The 12,036-nt window shown below is 39.2% G+C and overlaps 1 pseudogene; it reads left to right on the top strand.

The window, feature by feature from the left end:
* The first annotated feature begins 1,203 nt into the window (after positions 1-1,203).
* Positions 1,204-3,014, top strand: LOC140246755 (uncharacterized; annotated as a pseudogene).
* Positions 3,015-12,036: the final 9,022 nt, after the last annotated feature.

Here is a 12,036-nt window from a genome sequence, read left to right as displayed (position 1 = left end):
AGGCCCACTTTTGTTTATTCTTTATATAAATGAATTCCAAAATTCATCTAATGTTTTATCTTTTCTTCTTTTTGCCGATGACTCTAATATCTTCTTTTCACATCGAAACCCAACAACCCTTTTAGTTGTAGTGAACAGAGAATTAAAGTCGGTTCAAATGTGGATTCAAGCAAATAAGTTGTCTCTTAATGTAAACAAAACTGTTTATATGTTATTTAGTAATTCTGCTATCCATTTGCCTGGCGATATAAAAATGAACGATGATTGTTTGATTCAAGTTGAATCGTTTAAATTTTTAGGTCTTTATATTGACCATAAATTAACATGGAAATATCATATAGATTATTTATCTAAGATGCTTTCGAAAAAAAAATGGGATTTTAAATAAGCTAAAACATTTTTTCCCCAAGTATATTTTGAAAAATTTATATTCAACGCTTATCTTACCCTAACTCTGTTTACGGAATACTTGCCTGGGGAAACTGTGCCAAATTACATATCGATAAAATTTTCAAATTACAAAAACGGGCTATCCGTTCAGTTAATCTAGCCGACTATTATTGTCACACGAATTATTTCTTCTTTGAAAACAGACTCCTTAAGGTTGCTGATTTGTTTTTATACAACTTAGGAACATTTATGTTTCAGTTATCAACCAACGGCTTGCCTGATGTATTTACATGTTTCAGAAAAACTATGCCGTCCATGCTTACCCCACAAGACAAAGAGACTCATTTCACCTTCCACGTACTCGCACACTCCTTGCTCAAAAAAACAATTCTCGCTACCCCAAATAGGTCCGATAACCTCGAAATTCGCGAGACGAGATAATTTTCCTCTGAGCGGGTAGTCAATCCCACTTCCGGTACGGCGTCTGCTATGTACACACGTCGATTCCGTGTGCTGCATGCATGCGCTGCATGCATGCGCTGCATACCGTGCTGCATATTCCAAGTGGCATGCCAGCTATAGCTAGCGCATGAAAAACGATGGCAATCAGCGTAACTCCCACAAAATATAATGAGTTTGTTTTATTTACATTCAGTTTTTACTGAAATTGAATAAAAATAAAAGTAAAACTCTTTTTTATTGCAAATATATTTTTATTTTATTTCTATGACCGTTATTTTGAACAATATAAAATAAACTTCTATTTTCAAACTACACTGCAGCGACCAGCCTCAAATGCTTTCGCATTGCAAACATCGACCAAATTCATTTACAGTTCACCACAAAATGGATCAAAAAACGGTTTCTGAACTGAAGAAAATCTTGTCTGATAGAGGAATACCTTGTTAGGGAAAGCGTCGCGAAGAACTTCTGACTCTTGTCGAAAAGGCCATCAAACTCTATAATGAAATAGAGGATTGTGACCACGAAATTTCCGAGCGAAAGCGACGCCGTGTTGCTGCGGAGGATGGCACTGTAGTGGATCTCAATGGCAAAACAGTACAGTGGAGTATTGACTTGAAGGAAATGCCATCAATCACGTTTGGTGATGTTTTTTCGTACTTAACAGCGGAATGTCGGTGGTCATCGCAAAGATTGAAGCACCATAAGTCAGAGGATGGCTATCGTATGTTTGTGGACAAGCACGTAGAAATGGTGGAAGTTGGGAAAATTGTTGACATCACAGACTTTGTGTACATTCGTGGTAAAGTGAAGCCGGAGCAGCGACAATCCGCTGATAGATATTCAACATGGCTGCCGAGTTGTAGTTCTGGAGAAGTAAAGTCAGCTGGTTGTGGATGTGTAGCAGCGTAAGTTCTTTATCACTAGATCTAGAGTGTACTCATTTCTTAAACTTACATACATTAAATTTAGACTCTATTGTATATATGTATTATGAATCACTCATTCTGAAGATGGTACACATACATACTCCCTGCCCCGAACAAGGTTAGCAAGAAAGTAACAAAGTTCCATGATTGCCACCACATGCATTGCCATTGGCATGACCGGTCATGGATGTGGAAGTACTGGAACATTGTTTGTCGCTTTGGCGTACATGCACATGTTTGTTCGGGGCCGTTAGTATGTGACTTGTGAGTACGTGAGTACTGAGGAATCGATGGTGACCGCTTGAATGACATTTTTCTGCCAATATTTTCGTCCAATATTCACTTAATTTTCATCAAAATGATCAGGGATAAAAAAAGATAAAATCAGATTTGGTCTCCATTGATATATTTTGTTTCTTAATTGAAAAAAAAAAGTGAAATAATCTGTGCCATGGTTAAAATGCACACAGTTTACTTATTTATTTTTTTCTTTCCATTCATTCTTACAGGGATGCTGGGTCATGCAAACACGTTGCTGCATTACTCTTTGCAGTGGAAAATTTTTCTTCCAGACATGTTGATAGAGGGACAGCTGTGGGCACTGATGAACAATGCAAGTGGAACCAGCCTCGACGTGAATTCATTCCAGTACAGATAGTGGAGTTGGATTACCACCATAACAAAGAAAAACAACGGAAGCAGGCCATTTGCACTTCATCATTTAAACCCGTTTCAACAGTTGATGAATCGACAGTATTAAAAATAAGAAAGAAAATTGTAGCATCATGCATGGCGAGTGGACACAACGCAATTGTGTTAACGTCAATACAACCACCAACACCTAAGAACACACCTCCATCAATGCATGAGTTATGTACTCAACTTAAGTCATCGAATGAGGACGACATTGTTGCGTTCATTCGTGAAGCAACAACAGATAAACATCTTGACTATTTCTGCAGCCTCAGTCAAGATGATGAGGAGTGGTTCGATGCGCGAATTGGACGCATCACTGCAAGCATCGCCGGTGATGTTCACAGTTTGAAGGACTCGACGGAAGCCAAGTCTGTTATCCATCGAGTCATGGGCACTGCGCCGAAGGTCCAAACAAAAGCGATGGCCTATGGGTATGCCCATGAAAATGTTGCTCGACAATTGTATGCCAGCAAAATGGAAAAGAATCACAAAGACTTTACATGTAATGGAACTATTCTCTTGCAAAAAAAAACATGAGTCGCTTTGTCCTTCAAAGAATCCCACAGAACACGATCAAAAGGAATGTCAATCACATGAACTCCCTTTCTGGTATATATGACAAAGTCACAGCTATTAACTGCGAGAACTCCCATCTGGTGTTGAGCCTGAAAGTACCAGTCGAAAGTACTTCAATCGTTCCTCTCCACTGGATGACTCAAGGTGATATGAAGGGTCCATTGCTGAAATTTCTGCCACAGACAAATTATTGTGCTTTAATGTGCACTTAATTTCTACTACTCTCTTTGTATGACATGCACATGTCGATATGCCATCTGGAGAGGCACCAAGAAATGGTGCTTCTGGTAGGAGGTTTACGTTGATAGCTGTGACTTTGTCATATATACCAGAAAGGGAGTTCATGTGATTGACATTCCTTTTGATCGTGTTCTGTGGGATTCTTTGAAGGACAAAGCGACTCATGTTTTTTTGCAAGAGAATAGTTCCATTACTTGTGAAATATAATGAAGTGTAGACTCAAGACTTTTCTCATTTACTGAGCAATATTGAGAAATGTATCAAGCCCAAAGTATTAAGAGAATGCATGAAAGGTAGCGGGATACATGCAACATCCTTTTCACTTGTTTTACTTCAATGTTTTTCACTATGACTTCATGCATGATGTACCTACAGGTATACTGCTCTCGAATGAAGATGTGTGATATTTGAATACTGTACTGTACAAGCCAAAATATTCGTGGTACATTAATTTTCGCGAATTTCGTGCAAAATTTGACAAGCGCGAATTCAAAAACCCGGGAAAATATTTGCAGTATTTTGTAAGCAGTTTTGCATAAAGAAATTGCATATTTGTCAATGTGTTGCTTCATGCATGTAGTTTTTACATATTATTGAATGATTTTTACAGTAATGTTCATAAAACAGGATCACTGAGCTCCTACTCAGCGCTAATTCGACAACCCGCGCATGTTTTTGAGCTGCCCAGCGTGAAAAAATACAGCATTAATCAAACAGTTTTTTTTTTGTACAACATGCAACCTCTATCTTATGACAGCTGTCATCTGATGAACGTGTTAATATCAACTATCCAGATAAATTCAGTGGCGTAGACAAAGACAATTGAATAAAATGTGTCCATGGATTGATCATGTACCGATACATGTATTGTAAATTTCCAATCATTAATGTCTCATGGATCTTGTTTTGTTTCTGTTTTTGCGGGGGGGGGGGGGCATCATTTTCCAGCCATTAGATAACTTTACATCTGGAATTAAATTCTTGTGTGACTACCTGTATGTTGGGCATGGGAAGTATTTGTGGGTATGCTTTGTGCATGTATGCATGGGCGTCGCCAGGGTGGGTGTGGAGGGTGCAAACACACACCCCTCCAGACCCCATATACCCCCATATGCATATACGAATGGCATTTTTTTTTTGTCAAAGTGCGTCCGAAAAAAAAAAAATCATCTGACACCCCCCCCCCCCCCCCCGCGCGTTTGTCGGCGCTGGCGGGGAAAAGGGTCCGCACCCCCTGTTGCGACACGGATTGTCGCCCCTACACGGATTGTCGCCTCCTGCTCGGGGCGACAATCCGTGACGGGCGCTGGCGGCACGGATTGTCGCCCCCTACACGGATTGTCGCCTGGCGACAATCCGTGACGCTTGTGCAGTTCCCAGTTTTTGACCTCGAAGGCGACAATCCGTGTTGGCAAAAAAATTGTTGCGACACGGATTGTCGCCCCGTCACAGATTGTCGCCCCGGGCTCGGGGTGGTTCCTCCGGTGTTAAGCTTTGGTGGGATGGGTATGACTGGTAAGTTATGCGTATGTGTGTGTGTGTGTGTGTGTGTGTGTGTGTATTGTGAGCTGCATGATATGTGATGTGTATGATTTGTTGTGTGTGTGTGTCTGTGTGTGTGTGCGTGTGTGTATGTGTGTGTATGTGTGTGTGTTTGGAGTATAATAATATGTAGAAACTGTGCATGTGTGGTGGTCATAGTGGTAGTGGTTTGTTTGTCTGTGTGTATACGTGTGCCTGTATGCTTACGTGTGTATGTGGAATATAGCGGCGCTACTGTGGCAATACAAACGCCTTCAATGTGTATGAGCACGTGTTTAAAAAATTCACACCAGCGTTGATCTAAAAATAGTATGGGTGTGTGAACCAATATCAGCGGTGAGGCAGGCTAGGCGAGAGAGATACCGAGAGAAAATACATACGAGGGAGGTACCCTCCCCAAATGTTATTTGTCTTTGTTCATTTTTCACTGCAGTCATTCTCTTCCATCAGTCTTATAAACTAGAACGTCCATACCACTATTCTTTGTCCCAGAATAGGTTTGGCATGCTTTATGCATGAGCGAATAATTTCCACACGCCGTAAAAAATTTGTCAATCGTTAGTTGATTTTAGCACAAACGAACTGCCATTGCACACCGCTAATACATACGTAATACAAACAAACACCAACAAACACTCAAACAAATCCTCCTAATGCGAATAAACCAACTCAACACTTTTTTCCTTGATATTCATTGATTTCATTCAAATCATTCATAAATCGACTCATTCTGGGTGTAACATGAAAAAAAAAAGTTACAAATGGCAATTCGAAACAGAAACAAATCCATTTGTCAATTTATACCACGTTAATAATCTCACTTTGACATAGATAACTCGATTATAGACCAACCCTACTAACAATTTCTTCACGAGAAAGTTTTGACATGTAGGGCCCTACCAAACCTATATTCCTTGAATACATTGGTTTGGATCATGTAACACCTTCTTACTTACAAGGGCATACCTGTACATAAAAAAAAAAAAACACACACACACAAATACATTACACGAATCTAGAATGAAATCAGTCATAAAAAACCCGACCACCCCCTCCCCTCCCCATCCGAAACAAATCTAGGGCCTACATCTATCCTAAATATTAAATCCTACCAACATCTGTCATACCATTTATAACTATCCTTCTTCAAATCCAATCCCCAACCCACCAACCCCTGATTAAACAAAACCTAAATCATCCCACACCCACATTCACCAACCCAAATACATACATACACACACACACACACACACACGAAGGTTCCGTTATTCCGAAGTTTCGTTTTTTTCCGAGGCTTCATTTTAATATCCGAAACACTCAATTCCCTATACCTAGAGGTTCGTTGATCCAAAAATGAAATTCGGAATAACGAGCCTTCGGACGAATGAGCCTTCAGAGTAACAAACTTTTGCAATAACGAAATGTAACCCCCTTCCCACATACCGACGCACACCCGAACCGATACCACATTCCTTCCTGATGAAACGATTTCCCAGTGTTGATAAATAAGACATAATGGACCGTATGCAGAAAAGCAGCATCTGCCCGCACGCAAGCTCCACTCCGAATTCATAATTATACAAATCTGCCAAACAAACTCATCAAATTCAAAGCTGCTGATAAAATCAATATCAACGTTTATGCCAGCAACAGCTTACTAGTTATCCCTCCCCACGCGCAGCTAAAAAACACATACGCAAAAAACTGACATAATAAACACATTCTTCCATCACACACACACACACGCACAAACGGACACTAAATTATCATGTGCACGAACACATACACACTTCCTTGAAACCTCACCATGACTTTTTACATGGCATGTTTGCATGGATGTAGCCATGTAAGTTATGTGTTAGTATTTCAATGATTATGTCCAGAACGATATTACCCAGCAAAATGTGCTTCGAGGGCGGGCGACAATCCGTGCCGCCAACGCCCGTCACGGATTGTCGCCCCGAGCAGGAGGCGACAATCCGTGTAGGGGCGACAATCCGTGTCGCAACACCCCCCTTTGAAAAATCCTGGTGACGCATATCATGTATGTCTGTGTGTGCATGTGTGTTTGCGAGGGTGAATACATGGTGTGTGTGTGTGTGTGTGTGTGTGTCTGTGTGTGTGTGTGTCATGATTTCTGAAAAGTGGGTGGTAGATCTGGTTTTCATGAACACCACACAAACTACATATGTGACCGTGCACCTCAAAACGAACATAAAGTCGCACACACTGATTTTGCGTGAGGACTGAAAATAAGTGAAATGGGTCAACCTAGCCGAACTTGACTTATTCATATTTTCTGATAGAGCGGGTCTTCTTTTACATTATAATAAAATTTGGTATCATAAAACGGGCAGGAAAGTGTGTTTTTTTAGCAGTTTATCTCGAACATTTTTGGTAGAATAGTGTGATTAGGTGTGTCTTTAGAATCCCTTTTTAATTTCTGAAAAACCTTGTCCACACTCTTCATTTTCAACTCTAATAACTTTTGAAAAGATAGTGCTACTGCTTTGAAAGTTGGCATTAATTATGGGCAGAATGTGTTAATAGGGCATATTTAATTTCAGTTTAATGTGATAATCCCTTCATTGTTGTTACTCTGGTGGTTTACTTCCTGTTTTTTGTCCCATTCATCGCACAGCCAGCACGGTTTGGTAAAGATTAAAGGGTGTGTACAGTTCTGGGAGAGGTGTAGATTTAGCTTTTAACGTTTTGCGAGGTATTCAGAAACCACTCTATGAGATGTCAAAGAGCATGCAATTTTAAGGGGTATCAAAAGTTCATTTGATGAAATTCGGTTTTGAAATGGATGAGATATCCAAAAACAAGGTGAAACAAAGAGATCCTAATAAAGTTGTGGCATGTCGCCTTCTATTATTAGCACTTTTTTGGATATCTCAGCCATTTGAAAACCAATTTTCATCAAATAAACGTTGAATCCTTCTTAAAATTACATGCTCTTTCATGTTTCATAAGAGGCTTTTCATTATCTCACTTAGGAATGTTCAAAACAAGAATTCCTACCTCAACCAGTACTGTACAGTCCCTTTAAGCGCTTGAATAGACACTGTACTTCAGAGCCTCTTTTCTCAGTTCCCAGTTTTCCTGAGTTTGTGATTTCTTTCCAATATTAAGATAGGTTAGGAGAGTCCATTTGATTTGAGTTATACATCATTTTAAAGCTTAAAGTCTGCTCTTTCAGAATATGGTCTTAACTAAAAAATCATGTCTTGCGACTTTTTGTTTGTTTTGAGGTGCAGGGTCACATATGCCCTTTTTTGGGGTCACATATCAATCTTTAGTGCTGCACTCCATGCTTTAATTAAAACCCACCCCAAAAACACACACAAACATACTACATAGGCATTTGAAATTAAGGAAAAACACATTGTAAACATTATTGGCACTCCTGTTCAACAACATGATCACCTCGGTCGTACATGTTTACACAGCTCCATAAACATCATCTCCATATACCCATCCCACCATAACATTCAATATTCACAATTACACCATTCATATTATTTTCATCCATAGTCTTCACCACCCCAACAACATTAATCATTATCACTAACAATCAGTTTTTATTAAACCACTCGATCAAGAAGTCTATCATGTGTGAAAGTACTGTAGTGGTTTATAAAAAATATGCAAACTTTAATAACACTGACCAGTAACAAATTCCATAGTAGAAAAAAAAAAAACACACACACACACACAAGTACATGTAACTACAGATTATCATGCAGGCAAGTATGTTCTTTTTTTTTCTCCATGTGAGTTGTGTTTCTTATTGCATTCATAACATTTGAAGATTTTGAACATGTAAAAAGCTATCTGCAATTAAAAATTACATTGCACTAACCGCATAAAAACATTAACACTGAACTTTGTTTAAATGAGACGTGAAATGATACTGCATACTAATACTACCAACCTAAAACAGAAACTTGACAGGTGTGTATAATTCTGTCATGGAATGTAGAAATATCTTTTTAAAAAATACAACTTACATGTCGCGCAATGATGTAATCATGTAAAATAAACCCAATCAAACATCAAGATACGCTATTCTTAAATAATGTTGAACGACTTAATATTTTATGTCAATGATAATGCTTACTGCATTTTTGTCAACTTCATTGTGTCAACATGTGAAAATCTTTCTCTACAATTTCTCTGGTGGTAAACACAAAATATTCAATGTTTACCACCTCATTCTCATATTTCACACATTATGCAAGTAATCTCTGTGTTTAATACATGTATTACTTAAATGGGATAGATTTAACCCTAAAAGAGCCGGGTATTTTGGACCCATCTCACAGCTGGGGGGGGGGGGGTTCCGCCACCCTTGTAGGTTGAGTTCTAAATATTTGAGAATACAGTTTCGAACAACAAATCATCCAATGTAGAAAAAAAAATGCTATAGATTCAGACTGTAACGGTTTAGCAGTCCTACATTCCCTTCCGAGGAGATGACTGAAGACGTTTTACTGGTTTGTTGCGTTTTGAATTTCCGGATTTGGGGTCTCCGTGACTGTAAAATAGGGGACCTTTCAGATTGCAAATTGCAGCGACAACTTGAACTAACATTGATGAAACATCCTTGAGAGAGTACGGTATTTGGTGTTTCAAAATGCGAAATGTTTTGATGCGTTCAACCCCTCGCTCAACATGGATACGTAGTCTTGCGATGAGTCTGGTTCTATTAATTTCTTCTACATTCAAACGTTTTCCTTTTCCAGTTGTCCATTTTCTAGTAAAGGGTGGTGCTACCAAGGTTGAACTGACGTCCAGGAGTAGGTCCTCAATATGAAAACCCCTGTCTGCCATAACTTGATCCCCTTCTTCTAGTTTCTCCAACAAACCAAACTATGTGACGTCAGGTCTTGTTAATTTTGAAACATTTGTTACAATTTCTGTGTACCAGTATACATTTAGATCTTTTTAAAATTTGGCAAATTTCTACTGTAACAGTTATTTTATGTTGCAGACACACACTGGCACTGCACACTAAAAAAAAAAAAAAAAAAAAAAAAAAAAAGTCACCATGAATTGATTTTTTAGTAATGTAGATAGTGTGATTCTTTAGAGTCTAGAGAAGCTATCACAAAAAATCCCGTCAGATTTCGGTATTTTTTTTGGGGGGGGGGGGATTTTGCAGGTGTTTTAGGGGTTAGTTTGAGCAATTTTTGGGCATATGTTGTGACTTGTGTGTGTTTGAGTTAGTTAATTGACACGTTGATATGTGTAGGCCTACTGAGTGATGTTGAACAATATTTTATGAGCTGTTTGGAAGGTTATTTCCTGCGTGGTCGAATCTTGGTATCAGCAGGGGCCCTAATTGCGGACAGCGCCCCAATTCCGGACTAGCGTAAAACAGCGTGTAGACAGTATTGGCAGGCGCAAAACTCTGCACAGCGATTTCAAGGATCGGATTGACATTAAAAAGTCACAAATCACGGCATACACAAATTGAACTTGTACGTGTAGAAATGTACAGTCTATTTGAAAGTCCATGACGACATCAAAAATCCCCGTGGTCGAAATCGGCAAACTTGTCACTGCACTGCTTCGAGCAACACGGCTGCACTTCACACGCAAATCCCCATAGGGAATGCTGGCCGGGTTTGGGGCCCCATTTTGCTTACGTATGATTTAATTTCTGTAAAGAAGGGCCATTTGACACTGCAATTTAGAGATGAAATTTTGACATTCTGCAAATGGTTTTTCGAGAATACTCCTCTATCAAATGGTGAAAAAATTTTATCAATTTTACCTTTCTGAATTCTGAGTATAATTTCTATTTGCTTGAAAAAAGGTGTCCGTAATTGCCCCCCCCCATATTAGTACTCTAACTTATTTAGTCTAGTCTAGATGATTACTGCTATACTGCTACTAGATCTAGGGTAGAGAGCTCTAGACCGAGGCCGATTCTAACAAGTATCACGTAGGTCTAGACTTTTAAGTTAATTTTTAGATTACGTTTTCACAGTGTACATACGTTCAACATGTCCAAACGAAGACTTTGGAGGTTTGTCCTTCCTTGATCTTGATTTCAGAGACTCCACCTCAACTTCACTTCCCACAGGCACTGTGTCTAGTGCGGGGTGATGCACTGTCCCAGCAAAAACGCGATCATGGACACGTACACTGCCACTGGATTTGGAGCTAGCGGCTTCATCCGGTGCGCTAACGGGGTATTGTTGGGCTGAAACTGAAAGACTGCTCTAGCGGTATCCCTCTTGTCAATCGACGTAGTTGGACGTTCTTCTTCACTGAGGCCAAAGTTGTTCCAGTAAAAGTACTTGGGATATCCTTTAGCATGACCATCGGCATACATCTGTTCTTCGTCGAAATGTCTGGAACAAAGCCGCGATCTTTTCGTAAGGTTCACCTTGTCCTTCCGTCGAATCAATCGTAGCCATGTCGCCCGTGGTCCAGCTTCGGTGGGAAATTTCACCTAGGTCACAGACTTCATCCATGGCCATTTCTCAGGATTTTTACGTTTAGCATCATGAGCACAACACTGTGCAGCCTCACACGAGAAAACCATCGTCAGTACTTTCAAAACTCGCAAAAAATAATTGATGAAACGTTAAAATATACGATGAAAAAAGACGCGAAATTAAAAGAAGATCAGCGTGCGGTGTATGCATTTGCAATGCGGTACGGTGCATGCAGTGATTTCTACAGCCCAGTCCCATATGCTGCATCAGCGAATTACGTTACTAAATAAACTAGTGGCCGGAAGCTGAAATGCCAAAAAGCTATCCCACAATTCCATGCGTGTTTCCGGGATATCGATCGGATATCGATATAATTGCTATTCGGGGTAGCGAGAATTGTTTTTACCGGACCTAAATTTTGGAATGATCTTCCCGCCGATTTAGTGAATTGTTCTAGTATGTTTACATTTAAGCAAAAATTGAAATTGATGTTAATAAATGAATAATAATAATAATAATAATAATAATAATAATAAAGTACATTTATAATGCGCCGTATCTATCATTATATATAACCAGCCTGATTAGAATTTTTTAATGTGTTATATGCGCAGTGTCTTCGTTTAATGTATATTTCTGGTTTATGCTTCCATTATATAATCACTGCATCCGTACCTGTATTAACATTTCGAACTCATTATGAAGTTGATTATAGATAATGTGCACGTATATACTTGTGTATCTATATC

This window comes from Diadema setosum, chromosome 3, assembly GCF_964275005.1.
Source record: "Diadema setosum chromosome 3, eeDiaSeto1, whole genome shotgun sequence".
NCBI lineage: Eukaryota > Metazoa > Echinodermata > Echinoidea > Diadematoida > Diadematidae > Diadema > Diadema setosum.
This window is presented reverse-complemented; position numbering and strand designations above follow the sequence as displayed.